The 24,414-nt window shown below is 43.9% G+C and overlaps 1 long non-coding RNA gene across 2 annotated transcripts; it reads right to left on the minus strand.

The window, feature by feature from the left end:
- Positions 1-4,968: 4,968 nt before the first annotated feature.
- On the minus strand, positions 4,969-22,702 carry LOC116471786 (uncharacterized). Of its 2 annotated transcripts, XR_004248866.2 has the most exons (7): positions 22,523-22,702; positions 20,622-20,739; positions 15,959-16,066; positions 14,838-15,219; positions 9,801-9,942; positions 8,990-9,202; positions 4,969-5,864 (listed from the first exon to the last, which is right to left on the minus strand). It is a non-coding gene; the product is annotated as an uncharacterized LOC116471786 (long non-coding RNA). The 2 variants fall into 2 exon arrangements; XR_009213879.1 differs by lacking the exons at positions 4,969-5,864; positions 8,990-9,202; positions 9,801-9,942; positions 14,838-15,219; positions 15,959-16,066 and adding an exon at positions 18,666-18,774.
- Positions 22,703-24,414: the final 1,712 nt, after the last annotated feature.

Consider the following 24,414-nt stretch of genomic DNA (forward strand, 5'->3'; position numbering starts at 1 on the left):
TGGGAAGGAGGGTCTGTCCTGTTAATGAGCTCCCCGGGGAATTTTGCTCATACCAAAGTTTGCAAACCTAAACTGTTCTCAATCCTATTCATTTTACAGACAGGAAAAAAGAGACAGAGAGAGGTTAAGCAGTTTGCCCAAGGTAACAAAGTAGGTAACTGGCAGAACCAGGATTTGAACCTAAGGCTTCTGAGCTTATCTAGTAGCTTCTCTGCTTTTTCTTTTTGTTTTTTTTTAAGATGGAGCCTCACTCTGTTGCCCAGGCTGGAGTGCCGTGGTGCGATCTCAGCTCACTGCAACCTCTGCCTCCCGGGTTTAAGCGATTCTCCTACCTCAGCCTCATGAGTAGCTGGGATTATAGGTGCGCGCCACCACACCCGGCTAATTTTTGTATTTTTAGTAGCGATGGTGTTTCACCATGTTGATCAGGCTGGTCTCCAACTCCTGACCTCGTGATGTGCCCGCCTCAGCCTCCCAAAGTGCTGGGGTTATAGGCGTGAGCCACTGTGCCTGGCGCTTCTCTGCTTTTTCTTTGTGACAAAAATCTAAGTGTGCTCCAGGAGTTGGTTATGAAAATAAAATAAAGATAAGGTTAGGTGCAGTGGTTCATGCCTGTAATCCCAGCACTTTGGGAGACCAAGGTGGGAGGATCACTTGAGCTCAGGAGTTTGAGACCAGCCCGGGCAACATAACCTATCCCCATCTCTACAAATAATAAAAAAGATAAGATTAAGAGGATATGCATGTTATACTGTATATTTTGAAGATAGAGAAGTCGGTATTTCCACTCCATGGTGAGGAAACAGGTCCAGCCTGGTGAACTAACTCCCACTCCCAGGGTCTTTGGGGCTTTAAGAGGCAGAGCTGGGATTCCAGATGTGGGCCATTTTCTCCAGACTCTCAGGTGTTGCAAGTGAATCATTCAACACCTAGGGCATCCTAGAATCCATGTTGATTGGTGCCTAATAGGCCCGTAACCAATGATTAGAAAGTGAGTGGCGGGAAGGCTGGCTAGGTGAGTGGGTGAACCAGTGAGGGAGTGAAGGAGTCATTTGTCTATTTCATGGATTCATTCTATTTTTCAAGTAGAGTTGGATCACTAGAGGGCGATATCGGCCAAGAGAAAGAAGCATTCTTCACCACCGTTTCTAGGACTGGTGAAGATAAGACATCGGTGGCCGTGGATTTAAAGCAAAAAGGGAGACTCTAATTTACAGAGCAGTTAAAGTGAGCTTTGCTTTCCCCTGGGCTTGCAGGCTGATGAGAACCTTTCTCAAGCCCCATAACACATACGGCCACTCCAGACCTTTCTAGACTTAAAACCAATATGGCAAACGGGAGAGGAGGGAAATCTTGGTTGGCCTGAAAAGTGGATGTTTATAGATAATAGGAGGTTTTAGAAAAAGGCATTTTGTAGCTTCTCAGACTTTTACAACATTGATGGGAGTTAATGTTTCGAGAAATGGTATTATGATGAAGTTGTATGCCGAATTAATTTTCCATAAATAAGACCATACATTTCCACAGATTGCTTCTCCTGCTGTGTCATGAGAGTGCGTGCTCTTGCTGGATGAGCATTCTCTCCCCTTCCTCCACCTACCGCCTCTTCTCTCCATTGAGCCCTAGAGTAAAAGCGATCTGGGTGTGTCTCCACTGGTTGTAAGGCCTTGAGTAAGTCACCTAATTCTTCTGAATCTCAGGGTCATCAATGGTGACATTGCAAGTTTGTCCTGAGGTTTAAACAGAGAACATGTGGGTCTCCTTGGAACTCCTTTTAGGCTTCTGTTTCTTTGTCTTCTCTTCTATGCTGTTCCATTAAGCACCAAAAGTTCTGATGTCAAAAGAGCAGCTAAGTCTTTACGGAGAATTCACCAGTTGCCCCTCCCTGGGGCCATCACTAACCCCAAGATGTGCATTTTGGAAGCTATCTGAATTAGAGGGGGCCCCTAAGGAATGAATTTCAAGTGAAAGCCTTTCAGACTCAACACCTACTTAGTGCTAATAATCATTACTTCTATTGAGCACATATGATGTGCTAAGCATTGTGCTGAAGGTTTTATAGGCATTACCTCCCTTAATCCTTGCCACAAACTTTATGAGGTAGGTGTTTTATTACATCTTTTTTACAGATGGGGAAACTGAGGATCAGAGAACTTAAGTAACCTAGCTGAGGTCACATAGCTATTAAGTGGCAAAGCTGGAGTCAATCCCAGGTCTGATTCCAATGCTTATGGTCAAGAAGGGGGCTAGGAATAACATATGTGTATCATTCACCCCATGCCAGGGTGACTTCCATAGAAAGGTTGTATGTCCAGGATACTGGAAGGAAGAGGAGGCCACACATGATAGAAACACTTGGAAACACTCCCCAGAAGCGGGGTTATTTCAGCAGGGCCCTGAGGATTAGTCTGGGTTCTGGCAGACAGAGATGAGGAGGAAAGAGTATTAGAGGAACTACCAAATGCAAAGACAAGGAGACTGGAGAGCATGGCATTTCTTTTGGGGATGTGGATGTATCCAGTAATGTGCCACCATATGAGCTGGGTGCTACCTATCATTATTTGCATTTTCACATTAGGCAAATGAGGCACAGAGAGGGTAACTGATTTGGCCAAGGTCACACAGCTAAGTGGCAGGGCTGGAATTTAAACTGCCGTCTTTCTGACTCCACTTCCATAGGGTAGAGAGCACATATGGATCTCAACTCAGTCACAACTAAGAGAAAGGCTTAGAAAGGCTTCTGGGAGGATCCCAGGGCCAGCAGCCCAGCCATGCCAGAGGTTTGCACACCAATATGCCCCCAACCTGGAAACGTAGCAGGAGAATAGCGGGGACAGGAAAGTTCTAAGACACCAACAGTAAGAATCTACCTTTGCACCACACCCAGCTTTCTTCTCACTCCTGCCTTGGGATCAGATTACTCCCTTGCATTCTTTTACATTTCATAATAACTGTTCATTAACCATGTGCCAGACCCTTAAACAATATTGAGGCATAAGAAACCTGTGGAGGTCATGTAGTGAGCAAGTGGTAGATGGAGGATTCATTCCCAGCCTGGACTGCTCACTGCAGTGCTGTTCCCCTCTCTTGGGGAAAAGAGCGGGGAACAGATGAAGAGATGGGCTCTTGTGAAGCCCTTCCTGTCTCTCCTAATGGCCCCACAAGGCAGCTGGTCATAGGTGAGGCTCAGGAGTTCTGAATGGTTTACCAGGGCTGGTGGAACCAACACAGGAGGCCAGATCCTGACCCTCCATGCTGCCCCATGTCCACCTGCCCTCAGAGTCTCCAGGCCACCACCTCTCCTCCAATCTGTCCTGAGGCAGCAGTTGCTGGTGGACTCTGGGTGTCTCCAACACCACCACAGCCAAGGTCCTGGCCTCTGGCTCTTGTTACCTGAGAACTGCCTGCATGGCGCAGGGACCCCAGGCCACTGGTAGTTCTGTTTATGTGGGTTTTGGAATCAATGGAGTCATGGCTGGTTTCATTCTATGGCCAGAAACTGCCTTGGCCCTAGAGGGACATTTATAGGGCCACAGGCAATATCCACAGATGGACCAGATGCTGATGTTGGCATACACACAGAAATCCTGTTTGGAGAAAGGTAAGGTATAAAGGGCACCAGAGGGGATCCCCTGCCGTGGAATTAAGGGGAATCACCAAGGTAGTGATGAGAGTGGAGACTCATCTCCATGTGTTTGTGGAGGAAAGAAGGGAGTATGTGCATTTATTCATTCATTCATTTATTCAGATTATTCACTCAACAGACACAGGTGGGGAACCTATTATGTACCAAGGAATGTGCTAGGCATCAGAGAAATAGCAGGGTACAGAACAGAGTGAATCCTTACCCTACAGAGCCCCCTCACTATACTGGTGATGACGGGCATTGGGGAAGGGGAACATCTGATGAGCACATAAATCAAATACCTAAGTTAGGTGATGGGGGAAAGTGACATGGATGGAAACAAACCAGGGAAGGGGCTGGGAGGTCTGGTGGGTGGGATTTGTTTGGAATGGATCATCATTCTCACTCCAAAAGGAGCGAGAATTTGGTTCTTTTTCTCGTAAACAAATTGGTCTTAATTTAGAGAATCTAGATTCACTCCTCAGGGGTGAACTGCAGGCAAAGCTCCAGTACCTCAGCGGGGAATGCTTGGAGCCAAAATAACATGAGAGTGAAGTTTCTCTTGGCTCCTCACAGCATCAGTGCACTCTCAGCTGATGGGGTAAGGCAGGTGGTTTGTACCCAGAAGCCTGGGCCCATTCTTATAAGGTGGGGATGGCAGCAGCACTTCCAGGAGCAGGTATCAGTGAAGACCAGAATGTTCTGGTGTCCTATCACACAGTAGGGTGACTATGTCAACAATAAGGTGTTTTATATGTCAAAATAGCTAGAAGTGAGAATTTTGAATGTTCCCACCACAAAGAAGCGATGCTGGCAGGGATGGCTACACTAATTACCCTGAGCTGATTATTACACAATGCATACATGTATCAAAACATCACACTGTATGTACCCCATAAATATGCACAATCATTATGCATCAATTTCTTAAACAGACCAAAATGAATATGTGTCTCTGTGCCACGGGTTGCCTATAGAGGTGCAGGGCTTCTTGCTCTCTGTTGTGGAAGCAGTCGGGCCTTTTCCCGACTCCCAGTGAAATGGCCAGGAGTTCTGGGGCTCAGTTTTCCTGAAACAAAGATAAGGACACAGAGTGTGACTTCAGCTCACGATGTTGTTACGTGTTAAAGCGTGGTCTTGGTGCCTGAACTAAATTTGAATCAGCTGCCTTCTGTTTAGGGCCTATAAACATCCCCTCCTTTCTCTGGTGGCCAAAGAAACACAAATTTATGAGAGAGTGTCTTTGCTTTGTGAACTTAAGCCCTCAAAAGGGGACTTCCCTGGGAATCTCTATTAAGATATTTATGAACTTCATTTTTTTAAAAAATAGTAAATATGATCAACTTTGAATTGATTTATTTTCATTAATTGCCAGTCATCCAAAAGAATTTATTGAGCACCTTTTAGGTACCAGACATTGTTCTAGGCACAGGTATGAACAAGATACACGTGGTCCCTGTCCTCATGTAGCACACAGTCTGGTGTTGACACAGAGTAAATGGGTAATCATTACATGGGGCTCTGAGAGGGGAAGGAAGCAGGTATCTTAGGAGATACTTAAAGGTCAGGGATGGCTTCATGGAGGAAGGAGTTAGCTAGATGAAGAGTGGTGGAAACAGCGTAGATGCCCAGGTGAGAGTGGGGCCAGCCTGGAGTGGAGAGGGCACTGAGCTCACAGCTAGAGTGTCATAACCTGGGGAGGGCAGTTTAGGGAGGTGAAGGAGAGAGATGTTAGGGCTGCCAGAGCAAAGTACCACGGACTGGGTGGTTAAAACAACAGAATGCATGTTCTCATCGTTCTAGAGGCAGGAAATTTGAGATCCAGGTGTTGGCTGGGTTGGTTTCTCCTGAGGCCTCTCTCCTTGGGTGGTAATGGCCATTTTCCTCTTTGTCTTCACATGGGCTTCCCTCTGTGCATGTCTGTGTCCTTATCTCCTTTTTGTATAAAGACGTCAGGCATATTGAATTAAGGGCCCCCACACATGACCTCACTTTAACTTAATTACCTCGTTAAAGACTCTATCTACAAATACAGTCATGTTCTAAATTACTGGAGGCTGGGGCTTCAATGTATGAATTTTATGGGACACAATTCAGCCTGTAATGGATGCACAGTCGCTGGATCAAGCAAGGCCTTGGAACCATGTTGAGAAACATGGACTTTATCTGGAAGGCAAGGGGGAGCCACTGAAGAGTCTTACACAGAGTGGCGATGCTCATGTTTGCATTTGGCAGAGATCTTACAGCAGCGAGGGGAAAATTGGAGAAGGATAGAGTTGGGTTCAGAAACTATGAGGATGTTTTCTAAGAAAATTCTTGGCAGAGGGAGATTAGGAGGTAGAAACTGTAGAACCTGTGATGGGTCACTCTTGTTGGGGGCAGAGCAGGGGAGTGTCAAGGTGAGCTAGATTTCTGGTTTGGGCCACTGGGTGCACCATGGAAATCTTCATTGAGAGTCGTGGTCTGGGTGAGGGAAAGGAGATGAGTCCAACATTAGGGGGGCATGCTGAGTTTCAGGGCCCTTTGGGACATCTGAGTGGGGCAGGTCTCAAGCTCTGGAAATAATTCTGGGTTGGAGATATGGATTTAGGACTCATTAGCTTGGATGGTAATTGAAGCCATGGGAATGGATGCGGGAGGGGGGCTAGCCATGAGTTTGAATATTCAGAAGGGAGCTGGCAACTCTTCTTACTAATGCTGGAGACGTGTGTGTGCCCAGAATGACTAACACCTCCGCTCATATGAATGCCCAGTTAATCTTCAAGCCCATGTTTTCCTCTCTGAGGAACCATTGGGGTCTTGGGGTAAGAGAGGATCTTGAGTCTCCTGGGCATTTGCTCCCTTCCCAAGACCTGAGGACATTTAATCAATTTTATTACCTGATGAGTCACTGGATGCCTTCCCAGCTGAGTCGGCCAAGGTACCCCACCTGGGAAGCACAACCCAGGCAGTTCCAAGTACCGGCCTTGTTTATCAGAGGGATGGGACGAGAGGGTGGGATGTGACTTCCCAGAGCAGCGAGCTGCAGTGTCTGACTACACGGGGCAAGGAAAGACACCAGTGGACAAAAGGTATTTGCTGGGCTTAAGGGTGCGTGATGCATATTTTTGGTAGTAGTAGCAGATTTGTCTTTTTAAGATGTCTTTTTTGAGCCACTTTTAAAATAACAACAGCTGATATTTATAGAATCTTCACAAGCTTCCTGACAATGTGCTAAGCATTTTACCTGCATTGTCTCAATTCATCCTCACAGGCAAGCACTGTGGTTATTCGATCGTACTAAGGATATGATAGAAGTCACACGATGTGACTTCTGAGGCTAGGACATGAAAGCATCTACCTGGCTCTCTCAGTCTGTCTCAGGATGTATGCCAGGGAGCCACAAGCCAACATGTGAAATGTTTGGTTACCCTGCAGGTGCTATGCTGGAGAGAGCATGTGGAGAGACTCCACAGAGAGTGATGTCCAAGGGTCCTCTGCTGTTCTAGCCTCCAGATGTTTGGTACCAAATGGAGAGTGAGTGAGGCGTCCAACCTCACCGTTGAGCCACCCCAGCTGATGCCAGTAGAGCAGAGATGAACTGTCCCCACCAAGTCTTGCCCAGATTGTAGATTTGTGAACAAATAAGAGTTTTTGCTTGAAGCCTCTATGTTTTGGGGTACTTGGTCATGTAGCCCTAGGGCTAACTGAAGTATAGTGAGAAGTGACAAGATTCAAGGTTGTATAGCTGCTTAGGGGAAGAACAAAGAAAGTACACTCTCCTTGCATTCAAAGGATAGTTCTTCAATTTGCTTGCAGGGTGACCTTTGGCAAGCTACTAAACCTCTCTGTGCCTCAGTTTTCTCATCTGTATGATAGGGATGAAGATGGTATTTCTTCAGAAGGTAGTGATGAGGAATAAATATTTCATTCTTGACATGTAGGAAAAAGCTAGTAAGTAGCTGGGTTGGGGTTTCAATTCAGGCAGTCTAACCCTAGAGTCTTTACTGGTAAGCTCAGGTCCAGAACATTCCCACCAATCCCTGAAAAGGAGGCCAGACAGCAATATCCCAGGTACTCCCATTATTTTCCCCCATACGGCATGAATCTGAGTCCTCCTTGGCTGCCCTTCTCTGTTCGCTGGGCCTTGATACATGATTCTCTGAACTGAAGGCCGCACCATCACTCCTCTCTGTTTAGTGCAGCCCGAGATTACACTGGCTTTTTTGGCAGTCACATCACATTGTTGACTCATTCTGAGCTGGCAGTCAAAATCCTAAGTGTTTTTATCACATGTGCTAGCATCAAGCTGCATTCCTTCCCATCTAGGATTGGTGCAGTTGGAGTTTTTAAAAATCCAACTGTAGAATTGTCTAGTTTATTAGATTTTGCTCATCGTTGTAGTGCACCTAGGAAAGAATCCAGATGAGCTCCTCTCCAGGGTTCTCGGAGATACCCTGTATCCTTCTAATATACCTTTCCTTTTTTTCTGTAGTCCATTTGAGTGGCTTACTGGTACTCACAACACAAAAAGTAAGCCATAGAGTGACTTCTGGGTGGTCCATGCGCAGGAGGAAAAGAGGTGTGGCAGGGATGCTGTGGTACAGGGCAGAGAAAGCAAATGGCAGGAGCATGTGCCAGGTGCCACGTCCGAGCCGTGGCAGACCTTGCAGCTGATCATGACTCTCTTTTCTGCTGAGTCAGGAAATGGCCTTTACTTTGATTAGCTGCCACCTGAATAGGACAGAGTTGAGGACTGAGGACAGAGACTGCTTTCAAAGTGGACCCTGGCAATAATTAATCAGGCTTCAAACACATCGGTCGTTCGGATGGTTCCCAATTCCCCCAAATGTGCTGCCATCTCACCCTCATTTTCTCAGCTTGCCCACAAAGATAAAATGATATTTTTATCAAGTCTCATTTCTTGCTGAACTACAAGTTCTCTAAGTGGCTGCATCACTTGATCCTGCTACTCTGGCAATACTATGTATGGTGCTTGCTGAACTGGTCACTTTGGTCGGTGGGTGCCACAGAAGGTGGGTGGCTCAGAGTGGACTGAAGAAAGTACCAGAGTCTGATGGACATCACTTCTGTAGTCAGTGGTGAGGTGCTGGCTTCCATGGGAGGGGGATTTTCCCCGGTGCCTTAGCTCAGGAAACATATGATGCTCAGTGGAATGGACCCTGGTGTGTCTCCAGTTGTCTGCATAGCTCCTGGGCAATATGGAAGGACAGTGCTGACTCAAGCAGAGCCTGAGCCATCTCTAGACGCTTTCCCACCTTGTCCTTGAGTCCTACAAATTAGATCCTAATTGATCTCTATTCTCCCCACCCCTTACTCTCCAGCCTAGGGACATCTTTCTATTCTGGGAATAGAACGCCTTACCTTTACTCCAATCATATTCTCTCAAATATGTTGTATGTGCATGAAGCCTTCCTATTTGCCTATGCTTAAGCTCTTGAAGCTCAGAGTTAATCATTAACTTCTTTTTTATGGTCCCTCTTTGCTTTCTTTTATGTCAGCTCTTCCTTGAGGGAATGAAGGCAGACTGCTGGGCTGAACACAAAAAGGGGAGCAGCCCAGGGGTATAAGGAAATTCTAGAATAAAGAGCACATTGGTTAATAGCTTAGAAATGTTATCCCCCTAGACAAGTAATAGAAAGTTGCTCAAGCTCGCCTCAGGAAATTATGGGAACTGATTGTAAGAGGCAGCTTAGGGAAGCCAGGGGTGGAAATGGCTGATTGGACCAGAAGTGGCACAGGCGCCTGGGGGACGTGTTCTCACAGCTTCTCACTTCTTTGGGTGCCACAGTCTCTCATCTCTGGCTCCTCTGAATGTCTACCTTGTCTCTTCTCTCTCTGGACTGGCTTTCACTGCATTGGTGGACGTATGACATAAGGATACCCAGCCCTGCCCGTGGCCCAATTGCACCAATTAGAAAAGCTACCCCTTCAAGAAATATTGTAATTGCCATCTGCCAGGAGACTAACTTAAAAACACACAAATAAGTGAGGACCATACATGCTCAATGGACCACTGCTGCACGTTTGTGTGCAATGATGGCAAGTGGGACCCAGAACTCTGGCCTCTGCTTATCCTCAGAAGCGGGCCGCAGAGAAGGAGGAACGTGCTTGAGCCTCAGTCCCCAAAGCGGGAGAAACTCATTGGCCCAGCTTAGGCCTGGTGTCTGCCTACCTGTGGTTCAGTCAGCTGTGGTCGGGGGCAGGACACACCTGAAGGAGCATATCTTGGCTGTGTGGGTTGGTCAGACATCCCACAATGCTCATGTAGGGGGATTCATCGCATTAACTCTGGGTATTTCTTTGGCATTCCCTCACTATTTTTAACATATCATTTACAGTATTGAATTAATAAGACTGGGAATAAAAGTTCTTTGACAGAACACACATGGTAGTTGCTTTTGGGACTAACTGCTCTGCAGGTCGCCTTGTGCATTATCGTCTACTATTGTTGCTTAAATTGTGTGTATCCGCTTTTATGTCACTTCCTAGGTAAACCTTACTTCCCCCTGTAGGAAACATGGTTCACTCAAACAAAGTAAATAAAGGGGCTTTCCCAAAGGTGTGGGCAGATTTAAAGGAATCCAACAAGAAAAGTACGAGCTAGGAAGGTCTGGCAGCCATTGCCCTGCTAAGCTAGAACAGGCAGGAAGGGAGCACTTACTGGGGCCAGGAGAAGGTGGTGGTAGCTGTAGGGATGTAGGACAGGGCACCTCACGGGACCTGTGGCCTCATGCAGAGGGAGGCAGCCAATCTATAGCCACCTCTCAGGGAGGGAGCTGGGCAAATAAATGCCTCCATCTTGTTCTCCTTCTTCTCTCCAATCTCCTGCCAGTGCCTCCACTGGTTGAACCTAGCTGGGAGCCAGTGGACCAAAGATCCAGTGGACCAAAGGATCCATAAATGTGATCCTCTTGGGGGTACAAAAAAGGATAGAAATAGGTGGAAAGTGGATCTGGGAGTGGCTAAATGGAAAATATCCAGGATGTTCCAAATTTCATTCCTCTGCTATATGCCTTCCCAGACCATTGCACTGCCCCATCACAATGCCCATCCTAGTTTGTCATATCTGCTGAAGGATTAGGCATGCAGAGAATATGCCTCATGGAAGTTAAGGACTGTATCTGACTTGTCATTGCTGTATGCCCAGAACCTATACCTGCATCTGATTATCAATGATGTGTAATGGAGCTTGGAACGTGAATGGGGCCATATGTCTGATGTCCCCACATGACCATTCTTTGGGAGCCCTTTGGGGATAGTGAATCTCCCAGTACCCTACTTGGGCACAATAAGGACTATTTAGTGAAAGAACATTCACGATTGAGTGAATGGATGAATTCTAAGGGTGGATCACTTTGAAAATACCTGAATGTCAATCTCATGGTACCAAGTTTATATCAGAATTCAACCTCAAATTAACTAACTTCCATTCCAGATCTGTTCCTTTCTTGGTGATATGGCAGCATATACATGCCTCATTTTCTCCTGCCTTATATCCATATCCTCTTGGTCTGGTGGCACACCTTCCATTTCTTCACAAGCAACCTGGGATGATTAGCTTAGGTCCCCAGCCCAGCCCTACTCAAGGGATGAGCTTCAACTAAGATGGGGACAAGGAGGCTTTCCTGGGATTTTGCCTCTCGAAACCCTGGATCATGTGCCTCTCCTCTCCTTCCACTTTCTTTCTCTTTTTTTTTTGGCTTAAATTAAGCAGAGGTGGCATTTTTTGCTTATATTCAAAGAACTCATATACTCAGACACCAGGAGGAGAGTTCCAGACTTATCAGGCTATACAGTGGTATGGTTAAGGTCTTCGGCATTGCAGCTACATTGCTTGGGCTTGAATCCCAGTTCTGCCATTTTTTGGCTGTGTGACCCTAGGCAAGTTACTTATGTTCTCTGTGCCTCAGATTTCTGATCTTCAAAGTGGAAACATTAGCTGGGATAAAGCATGAAAACACTCTTAAAACCGTTTCTAGTGCATGGTGAACACGCAGTATATATCACAGGGTCTTGACCATCCAAGCAACTTGAGAAGAAAAAAAACAATGATGGAATTATACTTCTTTAAACAAAAAAGAAAAAAATCACAAATCAAAGAATAAATTGGAATGAATTCAATGAGTTTTCAAGGGCTGCTATGTCTTCCTACCCACTCTGATGTGGGGTATGTACAGAGAAAAAATAATCTGGAGCTGTTTCTAAAGGGGGCATTTAAAAATGAGCTTGTGCCTTTTTATTTTTCAAGAAAAATCATAGGCCAGTGGCTATATGTGCTGTTCTGTCTTTCTTTTCTGGGAAAGTTCATGAGTTCTTGGCCCCAAATAAGCTTAGTTCTCTACTGCTTCCCACAAGGAAATTAAATTTTCAGGTCCTGCACAAAAGTTTAGTTATCGCTAATATAATCATTGGTGCTGTCACTGTAGGTCTGTAGGAGCTGAGTGGAAGGATGGAATTGACAGCAATAAAAAATTCTCCGTCTGCCCCTGCTCTCAGACACTTGGATACCCATTTACACATATGTGCACAATGTGACACACACCCTCAGGCACACATGCACAACCACACACACCCATACATAAAGGGATGGCTTTCCCAGAGACAGTTATCCTGAGTGATTTTTTTAATCCTGAGTTTTATCCTGAGTGATTTTTTAAAAAACTAAATCCATCCAATATTTTTGGGTGCCCACATAGCCAGAGCTGGGCATGGGGAAATGGGGAAGAAATTGGTGATATAAGCATGATTAAAGCTGTAGTCCTGGTCTTGCCTTCTAGGAGATTCTGAAACAGTGTTTTGGGGGTGAGAGACACCTACCAGTATCTAATAAAAGGTAGGTTGTGAAAAGGTTATATGAGAGGTTAAAAAGTTGCTAAAGGTTGCTTTGCTTTCTTTCTTTAATTTTTAATGTGACTCTGGAGTAGTTTCACAGGTTCTCAGTCTAGCTTTGGAGCCAACCAGCCTTGTTCTGCATTGGTCTGGATTTAAATACTGGATTTGCTGCTTATGAGTGGTGACACTTACTGAGCCTTGGTTTCCCAGTCTGTGAACAAGTTACGAACATCACCTATCTATATGTGTTAAGATTGCATCTGCTGGAAATCACAGAGGTTAGATGGCAGTGACTTAACCAAATAGGAGTTTGTTTTTCTCATGTAATAAGTAGTTCAGAAGTGGGCAAGCCAGGGTTGGTACCATTGTTCCAGGGACTCGTCAAGGACACAGGCTCCCAGAATCTTCCAGAGCCACAGGGTGGCTGCCCTGGTTGCAGGCAAGATAAAGGGGAATGGACAAAATGGCAGGAAGCTGAAGACATGAGCCAGCCACATCTGTCCCCCTTTGGAGAGCTTTCTGGAAAGCCCCATTCACTGACTACATCTTATACTTTGTTGGACACACTATGCCAAGATGACCAACACTACCTGCAAAAAAAAAAAAAAAAAAAAAAAAAAGCTGGGATATCAAGTATTTTAACTGAACATATAGTTGCCTCAAACAAAATTGAAGTCCTATCACAAAGGAGGAAGAAGAGACTCCAGCCATATCTGCCACATGATATTGGGAGAGTTGTTGAAGAGATTCCTTGAGATAATTCATGCCAAACTCTTGGCCCAATGCCTGACATGTGGTGACTATTATTATTAGCTGGGACTCTCCCCATTGTCTTCTCAGAGGATCCTCCAGCAAGGTGACAAATGTAAACGCAGCTTTCTCAGTGTTCAGGGACTCCCCCTTCCATCAGCCACCTCCTGTCTGAATCTGAGTCATGCTCATGACTCAGGCCATCTCATCTCTTCCAGAAAGTCTCCCCTCACCTCTGTAGTCCTCAAAGATATCACCTGCTATTTTCAGAACATGTAGCATGAAATGACTATATAACCCAAATGTAATTTCGAACATATTTCCTAGTATGAATAGATCTATATCTCTGTGTTTATTTTTTCTCCCAACTAGGTTACAAGTATCTTGATGGCAGGAATTACATTTTATTCTTACATCCCTGCCACAAAGCTCTGATTACTGGTTCTTACGCATCTCAGATGCCCACACTGAGTAGACTGTAGGACATTCTGAGGTAGCTAGCTTTTGTTTAATTTGCTGTTGGGCTGAAGTGTGGTGTGCCAGGGATTTGTTCATGTATGTGCCATAATGAATCATGCTCTTTTGGGCATTTGCTGTTTTTTTAAATATTTTTGCATTTTTTATTGATATATAATGGGGTACATGTGATATTTTGTTTCATGCATCAAATGTGTAATAATCAAGTCAGGGTATTTAGGGTTTGCATCACCTTGAGTATTTGTCATTCCTGTATGTTGGGAACATTTTAATTCCTCTCTTCTAGCTATTTTGAAATATATAATACATTGTTGTTAATTATAGTTACTCTACTCTGCTATAAAACAGAACTTACTGTAACTCAGGAATGGAAAACCAAATACCATATGTTCTCACTTATAAGTGAGAGCTAAGCTATGAGGATGCAAAAGCATAAGAATGACATAATGGACTTTGGAGACTCAAGAGGAAGGGAGGGAGGAGGGTGAGGGATGAAAGACTACATAGTGGGCAAAGACTACTGCTCAGGTGACAGGTGCACCAGGGGCATTCGCTGTTCTATCTGCATCAATTTTGAAAGCTCAGATAGCCAAGGTGTTGTCTAGTAACATACACCAGGGTGACCCTCAGAACAAAGGGGGATCAAACGTGAGGTTTAGGCCAGGCGCGGTGGCTCACACCTGTAATCTCAGCACTGGGAGACCAAGGCAGGCGGATCACCTGAGGTCAGGAGTTTGAGACCAGCCTGGCCAACATGACAAAACCCCATCTTTACTAAAAATACAAAAATTAGCCGGTCATGGTGGTGGGCGTCTGTAATCCCAGCAATTCAGGAGGCTGAGGCAGGGAGAATTGCTTGAACCCGGGAGGCAGAGGTTGCTGTGAGCTGAGATTGTGCCACTGCGCTCCAGCCTGGGTGATAGAGCAAGACCCCGTCTCAAAACAAAAAAACAACAAATAAACAAAAAACGTGAAGTTTAGAATGCTCATCTCGAAGCATTCATTCATTCATTCATTCACTTGTTCACCATCTATGTTCCCGATGTATGCGAGGCACAGTTCTGGGTGAGGCCCTCCTGTTGCTGTGTCACCTCCCACAGCTGCTTCCCATCTCAAGGTAAGAGGAGTGCGTTTAATCAGCAATACTCACTTTCTTCTGATTTTGACTCAAGGGTACTTCCCTGCACCCATCAATTTCAAAACCATTTCCTAAATCTGACTTAGCCACTTGATTTCATGGGGCGCCCTGTCAAATAATTGTGAAAGAAGAACATGAAGCAGGACTACTGTGGGTGGGAAAGCCCCATACTTACCTGCCCTTTTTCTAGCCAACTCATATCCTGGTCCCTTCGGGGTCCCCAGATGAAGTACCAGCACCCCCTCTCCCCACACCTCACCAGTTCAGTGGAAAGGAAAGAACTTATCTTCAGGAAGATTGGATTTTATGCCTCAAAATGAATGAATTCAGCAAAGAATTTCTGAGCTCTTCTTATGTGTAAGGTACTGTGCCAGCATGGGTGACCAGAACACAGCTATATTAACAAATCAATCAAGCAACTGATTACATATTAGACTGTGCTAGCTGATGAGGATACTTTAATCTTTGTAAGATGGATAGAGCACTTTCTGTGTGACAGGCCCCATGCTTAATGTCTTATGTACATTTTCTCCTTGGATCCTCTAAGGATTCACATCAACACTCTGAACAGGTCGAAGATAGAATGATTATCCTCTACCTGCCCCTTCCCTCCTGCTTTGTGTAGAACCCATCAAGGAGCGGAGAGGGCTGGAGATCTAAAAACAGGATCTAAATCCTGGGAAGAGACCACTTGTTTGTTGGGGTGCCCCATGCCAACATGAGGTGGCCTCAGTTGAGCAGTATGCTGGCATTTTGAGTGGAAAGGATTTGAGATATTTCCCAGTACTCTGTCTCTGAGTTTCCTTCAGGTCCAGTGGGTGTGCATGAGATCTGAAAATGTTCAATGTCCTGTGGTAGAGGAGAGGAAGGTAGTTAAGAAGTCAGAACCAGTTATTTGCATGGGATCATTGTGCTGTGGTTTGAGGGGACACTGTGGCAGAGTCTTAGTATGGATGAACCAAAAGTTGGGGCTCAGAGAGAGAGCACAACAGGATCAAGAGAACCAAGTGGAGGCTGAGTCACAGGGAGGACAACCTACATTTACTGTGCCACTGTCGCATCAGCTGTGGACACTTTAGAAGTGTGTGTGATAAGGAAAAAAGCCAGTGCCCAGCCATGACATTGGGTATTACCTAGACCAGCCAGGATGACAGGTGTTACCTGGAACAGATGCCCTTCCTGAGGAAGGGGAGAACAAGTCAGGAGGGTATAACAAGTCTTCTGGGAACTAAATTTCGCTCCTGGGGAGACAAGAAGGAGAAAGGGGAGAGAGAGAACTTTCAATTCAGGTGAATAAATTACTCAAAAGAGATGGGCTGTAATCTCTTTTGAATGGTGTTATCTTGGTGTAAAAAGATTGATTTGTTTTTTTTGTGTCACTCATAGAAACAGTTTTTTCAGAATTGTGACTGTGAATTTTATACCCACAACAGGAGTTTAGGTGAAAATATCCTCAACTATTTTCTTTTCTAATCTTTTGCTCTTGGCTTCCTTCTCAGAGTGCCTTCTCATAACCTGAAGCGCCTGCCAGGACCAAGGTAGACCTTAAACATATAAATAATGGCTGAGGTTTCATCCTTAGACTGCATGGTTTCCCCCAGGGGAGTACATATTTATATTCTTCTTTTAATCAATGGAGAAACCAGAGGATGACTCATTCCCTCAGAGTGGAAGAGGAAGTCATTGTGCCCTTGACTAGAGTCCCTCTGGGTTTTGGTTTCTTCTCGGTGGGGTTGCAGCAGCTCTGTAAGGAATGCATGAGGGAAGGGGGCAAAAGGTGCTGGGAAGAGAGATGGCAGCTGTTTGGACAAAGGGCTCTTTCTGTCAGTGGCTCCATCTCCACCCAGACCCAGGCTCCCATTCAGAAGTTCAGCTCCCTTCTCCAACACCCACTCCCAGATTCACATGCTTACACTCAAAGCTATCCCCTCACCACCAGGGCTGGGAGGGACCCTGCCTACAAGCCCTTTCCTCTTCCAGATGCTGAAAGAAGAAGTAATTATAGAAAACAAACAAAACAAAACAAAACAATGGCAACACTATGGAGACAGTAAAAAGACCAGTGGTTGCTAGGGGTTAGCCTGGAGAGAGTAATAAATAAGCACAGCGCAGAGAATTTTTAGGGCAGTGAAACTACCCTGTATGAGACTATCATGGTGGATGCATGTCATCATACATTTGTCCAAATCTATAGTATGTACACCAAGAGTGAACCCTTATGTGGTAGTCTCCCTTATCTGAGGTTTTGCTTTCCAAGGTTTCAGTCACCTGTGATCAACTGTGTTCCAAAAATAGTAAACAAAAATTCCAGAAATAAACAATTAGCAAGTTTTAAATTGCACACCATTCTGAGTGGTGTGGATGAAATCTTGAGCCATCTTGCTCTGTCCTACCTGGGACTAAAATCTTCCCTTGGTCCATCATATCCACACTGTCTATGCTACCCACTGGTTAGGTCTGAAAAACATAGTGTGTATGGGGTTCAGTACTATCTCAGGTTTCAGGCATCCGCTGGGGGTCTTGGAACTATTCCTTGGGGATAAGTGGGGACTACTGTATATATTATGGACTTTGGGTGATGATGCGTTGATGGAGGTTCATCAGTTGTAACCAATGCACCACTGTGGTGGGAGATGTCGATAATACGGGAGGCTATGCTTGTGTCAGGGCAGAGGGTATATGGGATATTCTGCACCTTCCTTTCAATTTTGCTATGAACCTAAAACTGCTCTAAAAAATTAAAGATTTAAACAACAGCAGTAGTGACCTATCCTATAGAAAGCAGTGGGGGCAGCTTCATCCTTCCCTTTCTCGAAGCATAAAAAAATTGCACCTAATTTTTTTTTTTTTAACCAATGAGGTAGCTGGGGAAATTGAAATGGAGAGATCCTCATGATGTAGGTTCAACTTATGGAAACTCAATATACCAACTTACAAGCCAGATCACGTAGGAGGCGATTCTTTATTTTATAGGCAACTGCATTACTTCAACACAGGATTCCTATAAACAGTAATTCCCTATGGCATTTAAGAATTTGCTTATAGATCATGACTATTTTAGAGAAGGCAGAGGCAGGCAGAAAATCATTTTGGAGCCATCATCTGTTATAATTCTGGCAGAAGTAAAGAAAAAAGATGAAGTATCTCTGAAATCAAGTAAATCAATAGGAAAACAGGATGGATTTCCCAAATTCAATTTATACACAACTTTTTATAGCATTATAAAATATAGGCCGGGCATAGTGGCTCATGCCTGTAATCCTAGCACTTTGGGAGGCCGACGCGGGCAGATTGCCTGAGCTTAGGAGTTCAAGACCAGGCTGGGCAACGTGGTAAAACCCCATCACTACTAAAATACAAAAGAAATTAGCCGAGCCTGGCAGCATGCACCTGTAGTCCCAGCTACTCAGGAGGCTGAGGCAGGAGAATTGCTTGAACCCAGGAAGCGGAGGTTGCAGTGAGCTGAGATTGTGCCACTGCACTCTGCCTGGGTGACACGCGAGACTTCATCTCTCCAAAAAAAAATTAACCTTTCCAAAGACTCAACGTTTACTATATATGCTGAATTAGACAGTTTATTTACACAAATCCTCCTAACAGCCATGAGAGGTAGCTATTAGTCTCCTCATTTTATAGATGAATAAACTGAGGCCTGGGATAGGGAAAAGACTTGTCGAAGGTCACAGATGTTTCAAGTTCATATTACTGTACTCTGTAAATCCAACTGTGTGTGCGTCTCTTTTTTGGAAGCATGGGGAACCAAGCACAAGGGGCTAGTCAGCATTCACTCCTCTATTTGAAAAATGTTGTTTAAAAAGGAAACTATTTTTGGATAGGGAATTAAAGAGTAAACACGAGTCTCTGCTAGTTTATTTTCACTGAGTGCACACACTCCTCCAACGATAATTCATCCAGGATGTGAGCTGGAACTCATTAGAAGTCACCAGGCCTGGGGGAGAAGATAAAACCACCATTAAAGACATCTGAGCTCTTTAGGACAATTTATTATCTTGGATTTCATATTTAATAAGAGACATTAATTCACAAAAGAAGTCCCCCGGGCAAGCAAATAATGCCCTATAATTGCTGTAGGGCTCTGGAGTTTCCAAGCATGCACTTGCTCCTGTGCTGGGTGAGGTCTTAGGTTTGCTGGGAGGTTCCAGGCCCAGGAACTCCTCTGAAGGTCTATCAGTTTGGCATTGCAGGAGGAAGAGCTCTTGCCAAAAACCAGAACATAGCTTCAAGTTATTTGTTATAAGATGGCTATTTTTTTTTTTCCCCAAAGGCCTCTCCATTCATGCCAATGGGAGGGGAAACTTAACCCGGTAGATAGGTCTGAAGCATTAAAACAGGTGACAGAGTGGCTATTCTTTTTTTTTGAGACAGAGCCTCTGGAGTGCAGTGGCATGATCATGGTTCACTGCAGCCTCGACCTCCCCGGCTCAGACATTCCTCCCATCTCTGCCTGCTGAGCATCTGGGACTATAGGTGCTCACCACCATGCCTGGCTAATTTTTGTTATTTATTGTAGAGATGAGGTCTCACCATGCTTCCCAGGCTGGTCTTGAATCCCTGGGCTCAAGGGATCCACCTGCCTTGGCTTCCCAATGTGCTGGGATTACAAGTGTGAATCAATGTACCAGGCCAAGAGTGGCTATTCTAAGAGTCCTGTTCTCCATGGTAGCTAAGTGTGTAAGAATGATCCTTGGTGGGCCTCTGGTCCCGTTTGTGAAACGAAGAGTTTGGATGGCAGAGTCTCTAAAGTCCTTTTCAAATCTGTGGCAGAGTTAGAGAGGCAGAGTGGGGAAAAGCGTCCTGGAGTTCAAATCCCTGCTCAGTCCGTTCCTGCATGTGGAATGTTGGAACTATAATCACAATACCAGCAGAAGAGTGTTGATTATTTACTAAGTGCCAGACATTATGCTGAATCCTAGAAACACTGAGGCAATCCTATGAAGTAGGTACTGCAATATCTCCATTTTGTTGTTGAGGCAACGGGAGCATAAAGGGACTAAGTGACTTGCCCAAGATCATATGGAGCAGGATATTTTGGATCCAGGTAGTCTGACTTCAGCATCTGCACTTCTACCCACCACCATCTTCACCCACAAGATGGGATAACTCCATGCCCACCTTATAGCGTTATAGTGAGGATGAAAGTATATCATGAATCAAAGTGCTTAGCATGGATAGTTCCTGACCCATAGTAATAGCTTGTGAAGTAAATTGGGTTTGTTTAGCTGGAGAAGCTAATGAGAATAGGAGACTTAATTATTGCCTTCAAGTATATGAAAGATTTTTAATGATTCACTTATGTTTGATGAATATCAAGCCTCCACAGAGCCAGACTAAATGCTTTGTATTATTCTTAAGTCTGTGTCATCCAGGAAGGGAATTCAATTTAAACAGGAGAAATGTAATTAGACATAAAAATAACTTGGCCTTCATACTGGGTATAAAATTTCAGAATAAATGATTGCAATTAGCTGTGAAGTTTGTATACATGATGTTGAAATAGAGAATTACTATTTGAAGGCCTGCCGTGGACAATTGTGCAAGTTGTTTACTGCACATAACCGGGGACTGCCATTTACACCATAGTCTATGTGAATGGTACCCTCTGGAGATGTGCAATACATAATTTGCATATCCTTTTATCCTGCCTATTAGCCCTGAAATGTTTAGATTGAAGCTAGTCCCATTCTAGCTGTAGGAATCCATGGCTTTGAATGAAAGTTGAGAGTTGAAACAATTATCTAAGAAAGGTAAATATGTGTTTTGCACAATATGACTCACCACTCAGGATTCCATGGCAGTCACAGATAGTAGACCATGGCCTCAGAATCTTCTCAATGCAACTCCAGGGAATTGCTATCAACAAATCAGATCTGCCACTTTATCTAAAACACAAAAGCTGTTTAACATAGTGATCAGAAGCCTAGGCTAGAGTTATAATGACTGGGTTCAAATCTAAGCTCTGATACTTATTAAACTAGTGACCATTGAATCAGAAAGGAAGCATTTTACTGCAAATAATAGAAACCAAACTAAAAGTGTGTTAAAAATAAGAAAAAATTGTTATCCCCCTTTTTATAACCTAAGAAGCATGCACACATGTGCATACACACACATACATTTTATATTTTTAACATCTCTGATATGAGGTATGTTATGCAATTGCTGCTGCGAAGCATTGCCTGTCCTTGTGCTTCGAACCTGCAGAATGGTAATGGCCTCTTGGGAACAACTCCAGAGATTACAGAAGGGCACTTTCTTAAGAAACACAGCATCACCAATGTTCTTCATGGTACAGAAGACAAGCGTATGTGGAAAAACTAGAACATTGATAACTCTGATTGGACAAGTGATTCAAGAGAGTTTGACTCGATGTAAAGCAGATTTAGGAATACCTTGACTAATTTACTTTATTTATATATGTATTTATGTATTTATTTATTTTTGGAGATGGAGTCTCACTCTGTCACCCATGCTGGAGTGTAATGGCGCTATCTTGGCTCACTGCACCCTCTGCCTCCTGGGTTAAAGCAATTCTCCTGCCTCAGCCTCCCAAGTAGCTGGAACTACAGGCGCACGCCACCACACCCGGCTAATTTTTGGTATTTTAGTAGAGACGGGATTTCACCGTGTTGCCCAGGCTGATCTCAAACTCCTGAGCTCAGGCAATCTGCCTGCCTCGGCCTCCCAAAGTACTAGCATTACAGGCATGGGCCACTGTGCCCAGGTAAATTTACTTTAAATTAGTAAATTTGTAGTTAAACTTAAATGCACAGGAGTGATATGTGGTATAAAAAATCTAGGCATAAGTAAATCTAAATGGACTTTTTCATTAGGTATATTCAAAAATTCTAAAAGTATATTCTAAAAATATATTCTAAAAATTCTAAATGATAATATAGCGTCATAGTTAATTTGACAGCATTAAAATTTTTTTCAGTCAGAGACAATGTAATGGTGCATCTTACAATTGATGGCATCTTAAATGAGAAGAAATGTGGCATATCATATTACAAGAAGGCCGAGAAAAGACAGTGCTGGGGTTGGCCAATTTGGCAGCTTAATAACATTGTTAAGGACAAATTTCTTTTTATTCTTTCAGGCTGTCATCCTCCTTCTATCAGCTTGTTCTTTGAGCTGACTCCTCTTGTTACCAGGTGGGAAGTCTTGACTATGAGTTGTTCAGGTTCTTGGCACATTGAACAAAGAATTGAACAAAATGCACAAACAAAGCAATGGAAGACGAAGGCACAGACTTATTAATATTAAAGCGAAAGTATACTCCATAGAGTGTGAGTGGGCTTGAGCAAGCAGCTCAAGAGCCTTGAATATAATGTCCCCTGGGGTTTTTATTAACTAGAAGAACTTAATAACACCTTTTAGAGGCTTCCAATTGGTTAAACCCTATGCGAATGAAGAATTGGCCTGTGACCAATCAGAGGCTAGAGCCCCTATGCAAATGAAGTCTTTGCCTGTGGCCATTCAAAGGGCGAGGTAAAGGCTGGGCTCGTGGCCAGAGGCATTTCCCATTTGTTGATGGGGAAAGGAGTTTTGCTGAGGGAGGGGCCTCCAGCCCATTGTCACTTGGGCATGGAGAGGTGGGGTTTTCCTTTTGGTTCAATTCTAAGAAGTGAGCCATGAGTTGCTCTTAAGCTCCCTGTCTCTAGACCCTATTCTCCTACCTTACTCTCATGGTTCTAAGAAGACTGCTCCAGTTCTAGGTACTCCATGCAGATGATAATGTCCAGAGACAGAAAGAGAGTCTCTCTCATGTATCTCCATTTAGTCTGCAAGGATTCCTAGCCGACTTCTTTTCATGTATTCTTGTGTACAGTTGTGTCTCACTTGCATAATCATGACCAATTCGAATCGGATTACCATTGACTTAAGCCAATTATGACGTCCCGCTGGGCCTAGGTTAGGACTCCACTCCCCTGCAACACATGATCCTCTGAACAAAACTGAGGTTCTTCTAGCAAGGAGAAGACAGGGAGAATGACTATCAGTTAGTCAATCAGAAGTATCTGCCACAATCTGCAAATTACTTATCTTTTTTGGCTTTAGTATTTTCATGTGTAAAATGGCAATAGTAATAATAATAATAATAATGACAACTACCTCAAAGGGAAGTGAAGATTAAGTAATGCATATAGGGCTGAGCACAGTGGCTCATGCTTGTAACCCCAGCACTTTGGGAGGCCTAGATAGGAGAATTGCTTGAGGCCAGGAGTTCAAGATCAGCCTGGGCAACAAGGCAAGACCTTATTTCTAAATATATATATATATATATATATATACATACACACACACACACACACACACACACATACATATTGCCTATATATATATATATACTGCTTATATATATATACTGCTTTTATATGTGTGTGTGTGTATATATATATATATATATATACTGCTTATATATATAAACTGCTTATATATATAAATAAACTGCAGGAGTTTATGTTCTGGTTGTAGAGGCAACTAGAGAGTTGGAAAAATAAGTAGAGATCTCTTGCCTTCTAGCCTCTTCATATACTCTTTCCTTTGTCTGAAACACAATTTATCATCACCTCTCTCCTACCTTAGCCTGGTGAACTCGTATTCACCTTATTACATCAGCTTAATTGCTTCCCTGACCCCAGATTTTAGGTAACCTGTCTATGCTGAATGCTTTCATAATTGCTATCATAATAGCAATATTATATTGAAGTGTGTCAGTCTTTTGTCAGTCTTCCCACTTTGTGTCTAAGTTCCATGAGGGCAGAGACTATGTCTGTCTGTTTCATGACTGTATCTCCTATTCACAGTGCCTGATACAAATGTAGGAAGGCAGGGTGAACCTGTTGAGTAAGGGAGTGAATAAAGGAATGTGTTTCACTTAGAACTCTTTCTGTTGTGACAGATATAACCTGGTTTAATTAAAAAAGAGATTTATAAATCTCATAACTGAAAAGCCCAGAGGTTGGTCTGATTTCAGTCGTGATTTGATTTAGGGGACTCAAATGATGGCATTAATATTCTGTCAGATCTGCCTTTTCCAGTGTGGGTTTCATTTCCAGGCTTCCCGAGGTGTTCTTGACACTTCCAGAGTCTCATCTTTCCAATTCACATACAAAGGCAAAGAACATATTCCTCTCTCCCACCAGTTCCACCAATATCTGATTCTCACTGGGTCACATGCCCATCACCGAAAGAGTCACTGTGACCAAAGCTGGACTTGAGGTGGGATTTTTCTCTACTGAGTATGTGTACAGTAACCTTACCTGTTACCTAAGAGTGTGGTATGTAGTGACTCCCAGGGATAAATTTGGGATATTATAATTAGAAATGGGGTAAATAGATGCCAGACCACAAAACAACAGAGGTTCACTATAGAATGAATGACTGAATCATACAGGACCATGTGATAAAATCAGATGTAGAGAAGAATGTACTACAGAATTTGTGGCAGGACAGAAAAATGCACCCGCCCCTACTCCCCCACCCCCAGACTTGTTAATATATTACCTTACATGAAAAAGAGGAATTTAGGTTGCAGATGGAATTAAGGTTGCTAATCTACTGATCT

Source organism: Hylobates moloch, unplaced genomic scaffold (genome assembly GCF_009828535.3).
Source record: "Hylobates moloch isolate HMO894 unplaced genomic scaffold, HMol_V3 SCAFFOLD_6, whole genome shotgun sequence".
Taxonomy (NCBI): domain Eukaryota; kingdom Metazoa; phylum Chordata; class Mammalia; order Primates; family Hylobatidae; genus Hylobates; species Hylobates moloch.